This window comes from Callospermophilus lateralis, assembly GCF_048772815.1.
Source record: "Callospermophilus lateralis isolate mCalLat2 chromosome 14 unlocalized genomic scaffold, mCalLat2.hap1 SUPER_14_unloc_1, whole genome shotgun sequence".
NCBI lineage: Eukaryota > Metazoa > Chordata > Mammalia > Rodentia > Sciuridae > Callospermophilus > Callospermophilus lateralis.
This window is the reverse complement of record NW_027510158.1, coordinates 1161998-1167339: the sequence shown is the minus strand read 5'-3', so window position 1 is coordinate 1167339 and position 5342 is coordinate 1161998.

The following is a 5342-nucleotide window of genomic DNA, read 5'->3' as shown; positions in this document are numbered from 1 at the left end:
TTTTTTTAAATTCTAATTTGTTATACATGACAGCAGAATGTGTTAAAATTCATATTACACATATAAAGCACAATTTTTCATATCTCTGGTTGTACACAAAGTATTTTCACAACATTTGTGTCTTCATACATGTACTTAGGGTAATGATGTCCATCTTATTCCACCATCTTTTCTACTCCCTGCCTCCTTCCTTTTCCTGCCACCCTTCTGCCCTATAGAGTTCATCTATTCCTCCCACGCTCCCCCTCCCAACCCTACTATGAATCAGCCTCCTTATATCAGAGAAAACTTTTGACACTTAGTTTTTTGGAATTGGCTAACTTCACTTAGCATTTTATTCTCCAACTCTATCCATTTACCTGCACATGCCATGATTTTATTATCTTTTATTACCAAGTAATATTTCATTGTGTATATATACCACATTTTCTTTATCCACTCATCTACTGAAGGGCATCTAGGTTGGTTCCACAGTTTAGCTATTATGAATTATGCTGCTATAGACATGTGCATTGGAGAAAAGAAAGCTTCTTCAACAAATGGTGCAGGGAAAACTGGAAATCCATATGCAACAAAATGAAATTAAACTCCTATTTCTTACCATGTACAAAACTCAACTCAAAGTGTATCTAGGACCTAGAAATTAAACCAGGAACTCTGTTTAATAGAATAAAAGGTAGGCCCAAACCTCCCTCATGTTGAATTAGGCCCCCTACTTCTTTAATAAGACTCCTATAGAGCAAGAATTAAAGTCAAGAATCAATAAATGGGATGGATTAAAATTAATAAGCTTATTCTCATCAAAAGAAACAATCAGTGAGGTGAACAGAGAGCCTACAGATGGAGCAATAATCTCTGGTATAGAAAGAACACAAAAAGCTAAACACCAAAAAAAACCAAATAGTTCAATCGATAAATAGGCCAAGGAAGTAACAGACATTACTCAGAAGATGATATACAATCAATCAACAAATATATAAAAACATGTTCAATATCTCTAGCAATTAGAGAAATGCAAATGAATACTACTCAACTCACTCCGGTCAGAATGGCAGCTATTAAGAATACAAACAAAATAAGTGTTGGAGAGGATGTGGGGAAAAGGCACACTCATACATTGCTGGTGGGACTGCAAATTGGTGCCATCAATATGGAAAGCAGTATGGAAATGTTGTAGAGACAAACGAGGCAAGGCACCCACCAAAGATAGCAGGAAACAGTTTTATTTGGCTGCAGCCAGGTTCAGAGGGTACAGCCTTTGCTGTAATCAATCAATCCCCTGAACCCCGAGTTCAGGGAGTTTCAGAGTTTTATACCCAGTGTGTAAGGGGAGGGGCTCAGAAGTTCACAGTCTGCAGAAGTTCACATAAAAGCAGCTTTTCTTTCACTGTTCTGGGCAAGTTAACCCTTCAAGGACAACACCTGAGAAGGGGAGAGCTTCTTCTCCCCTCTCTTTTCTCCCCCTGCCAGCTGTTACCATGGAGCCCATTTGTAACTTATCTTAAAAATGTAGACATCTCTGTGAAACCCCAGATCCAGGCCTGAGGCCTTGTTTGCACATTTTTCAAAGTACTATACTGGATATGTTTGTGAAAAACTAGTAAGGGGGCGTCCAGCGCCTGGAGTGCTGGTATCTTCCCGGCCAGTGGTCAAGTGAACAGGGCGACATGAAATAGGAAGTTTATCTACATTGGAATATTTTTCAGAGACTCTTTGACTGACAGTCCCAAAATCAGCCATAGTGAGGATTTCTAGGGAATCCCAGTTAAGACTTTTCAGTGGAGAAAGGGGGTGCCACTTCAGAGATTCCTTGGGAAACTGGAAATGGATCCACCATTTGACCCAGCTATTCCCCTCCTTGGTCTATACCCCAAGGACTTAAAAACAGCATACTACAGGGACACAGCCACTTCAATATCCATTACTTTTTGTTATTCAGTGATGTTCCATTTTGGATTCAGAGACCACAATAAAGTTGCCAATTTGTATATTAATGGAAATTTGTGTTTCTGTTTTTTATTTTTATTATTAATAAAGTTGCTGTGAATACTCATGTAATTTTATACATATCTACTTTTTCATTTCTTTTGAGTGATTACCTAGAAGGAGACCTCAAGATAGCATGGTAGATATATTTACCTTTAGAAGAAAAGCCCCAAGTACCTTATAACAGGCTGCATGAGTGTGCATTATTCTGTTATCAATGTCCAGTATTCTAGGAGATCTGCATCAGCAGCAGTACTTGGTTTGTGAGGTTTTCTTTGCTTTTGTTTTCTATAAGCCATGCTAACAAGTGTGAAGTAGAATCTTATTTTGTTTTTAAGCTGCTGTTCAATAACATCTAATAATGTCTAGCATCTTTTGAGTATGGAAGGCAGAATAATGGCCTCCCAATGATGTCCGGGTCCTAATCCCTAGACACCACAGACGTGTTACTCTTTGTGGTTAAAGGGGAGTTATTGTGGCAGATAGAATTAAGGTTGCTAATAATATGGCATAAATAGCAAGATATTCTGGAATATCATGTAGGTCCAGTTACACTCAAGTCCTCAACTATGAGAAGACAAAGCAGGTCCGTGTGGGTGTGCCCACTCAAAGCTTCCTTCTCAAAACACTAGATATTCTAGTACCTGTTTTTCCATACACATTTTAAGGTGAGTTTGTCCATTTCTAATAGTTTGATAGGGTGCATTGGATCCACAAACCAATTTGGGAAAAACCTGATGTGACAGTTGTAGAGAATAGTCCCATCAATGAACATGGGACCATGTCATTTATCTATTCATTTATTTAGTTCTTCTCTGACTTCTTCCATTAGTGTTTCATAATTCATCATTGAAATTTTTCATATATTTTCTTGGATATGTCTCTAAGTACATCATGATTTAGTATTCTGTTGCATAAGGATACTTTTAAAACATAAAAACAACCGATCTGTAATCAATGTTTGCTGTTTAAAAATTCCATTAATTTCTAAAATATCAAGCTTCTATTTTACAATGTTGCCAACATCCTTTGGTTTTTAGTAGACATTTTATAATTCCTTCAAAATTTTCTACATTTACATTTGTGTCATCTAATAAGAATTTTATTTTATTCTTCCTACTTGGATGACTCTTAAATCTTTTTCTTGCCGTAAAGTGCCAGCTAAAACCTCCAATAAAATGTTGAATAGCAGTCATCAGAGTGAACATTTTCACATTGCTCCTATATACATAAAGTAATTATTGCACCTGACAATTTTAATTATTTAAAACCCACAGCATTTTTCACTCAGTTTCTTCTTTAAGCTATTGGAAGCGTCACTTCAATTTTTTCAAAATCATACATTTATCGTACGAGTGTTGTCTCTGTATTCCCTTCTAACCCGAGAGCTATGGTGTGACTGTCTCACCACTCTGTGCCTTTCCTCTGGCTTTTGTCTTTCCTAATGAGGCAGCCAGTGAGGCTGAGAACACTCATGGTTGTTGAATTTTGCCTCTGCTATCTTTTAGGTTTATCTGTTAAAATCTTTTCACGAAGGTTGGTCGACCTCGGAAGGACACTACAATTTGTAAATAATTCTCTAATTCAGATTTACCAATAGGGTTTTATATTTTGCAGATGATCTATCCTCATTTGAGGAAAAAAATTTAGTCATTTTCAATTCCCTAGATTTAGGGAGATGTAGCAAGTAGTCTTCATGGCTGTCTCACATCAGTGAGATTTCTTGGAGATTTTTTACCTTTCTTCTCCAGAGAGAAACTCTGGACACATTATGGAAGACACTGAATTTCCTTTCAGAAAATTAAACCTTTGAACAAAGCTTGTACAATTTTTAAAGTATGTAGCAACCCACTTGAAAATGTCTGCTTTTCTTTTTAAACCTTATTTCCATGGGTTTCGTTCACCTTCAGGGGTTGGAGGTTGGTGTTGCAGTATTTTTCTAGAAGGAGAATGATCCAAATAGAGATATTTGGGAGAACATTCAAGAAGAAATGTGTATTAGTGCCAGATCACAATGTTCATGAGGCTTCTAGAAGTGCTAGAAGGGTCAGAGGCCTGGCCTCCCGAAGGTCCTGCTGAGGCTTTGTAAATGCTGCAGCTGCCCATGTGTTAGTGTGTGTGAGGCATTGCCCCACCTAGTCAAACACATCCCCTGTGTCACTTCTATCACAAGCTCTTTATAGCCAGGGATACTGGCTTGATCCAAGTATAAGACATCAACAAATAGGAAGGAAGCTGCCTCATTTGGGAAATGTTGCAGATCTATCATTTTTAATTTGCCCACACTGAAGTACCTCCCTGAAATCCTGTGCATCATCTTACATGTCCTGCCTGAGCCCACCAGGGACAGTAGTGGACCTTCCCCAGCACCATCTTGGGCTTCATTTGCCATTTGCCATTGTTCGGGAGACTGACCTTAGTGAATAGCAAGCTTTCCCCAGGCTGCTGCTGACCCAGAGGCACCTGAGCACTGTGAGCCTCTGCCAATGAGAGGCTGCCCTCTGAGTCTAAGGGGGACAAAGCCCCGTGGGCAGCCTCCTCTGTACCTGCAGTGTCCTCCCACACCCACTTGGAGGTGGAGACAACTGGTCCATCTCCCACCACTGCAGTCACTAAGTAATCTCCTGAGCACCAGTGCAGGTTGCAGGGCTGGCCCCCGGTGACAGGGCCAGCTCGTGTCTACTTCTGTTTCTGGACCCCAGTTGATGCCGTTCATCTACTTTTTACAGAAACACGTTATGGTCCTGAATCTGTCTGTGAATCAGCTGGCAACTCCCCATGAGGAGAGAAATGAACATTTGCTCCCAGAATTGCGGGGACAGTTCTAGAAATACCCAGCAAAGTTGCTGCCCTGGAACAGTAGAAGTGAGGTCCACAGAATGTGGCTGGACAGAATCCAAACAGGGGTCACCCCCCGCTGAATCCCAGACACTTCCAAGAGAGGCAAATAATGTTATCCTCAATAGTGCTTGTCTCAAAAAGGACGGATTAAACCAAAAAGTTTTAAAATGGAACAGTTTTAAGAGTCCAATCTAATTAATAGACCCATTTTATTCTGCCTTTTAGGAAACATGCATCAGAAAGTATTATTGGGGACATACATATATATTTTTTTCCTTTGCACTCTAGGAGGATATTAGCCTGAAGGTGTCCAGGAAAAATCCATATTTGAAGACTTTCATCCCTGCCTTTTCATGTTGCACTAAAATCAAAGCATAGGAGCACCCCACCAGTTGCCTGAACACTGGAGTGGGTCATCCCTTCAGCGGGGAGCAGGCCTGGCTCGGGGCGCCATTGTGCTGCTGGCTCAGATCATCCAAGGTAGGGCGGGCAACCCAACAAGAGCACCGCAGCGC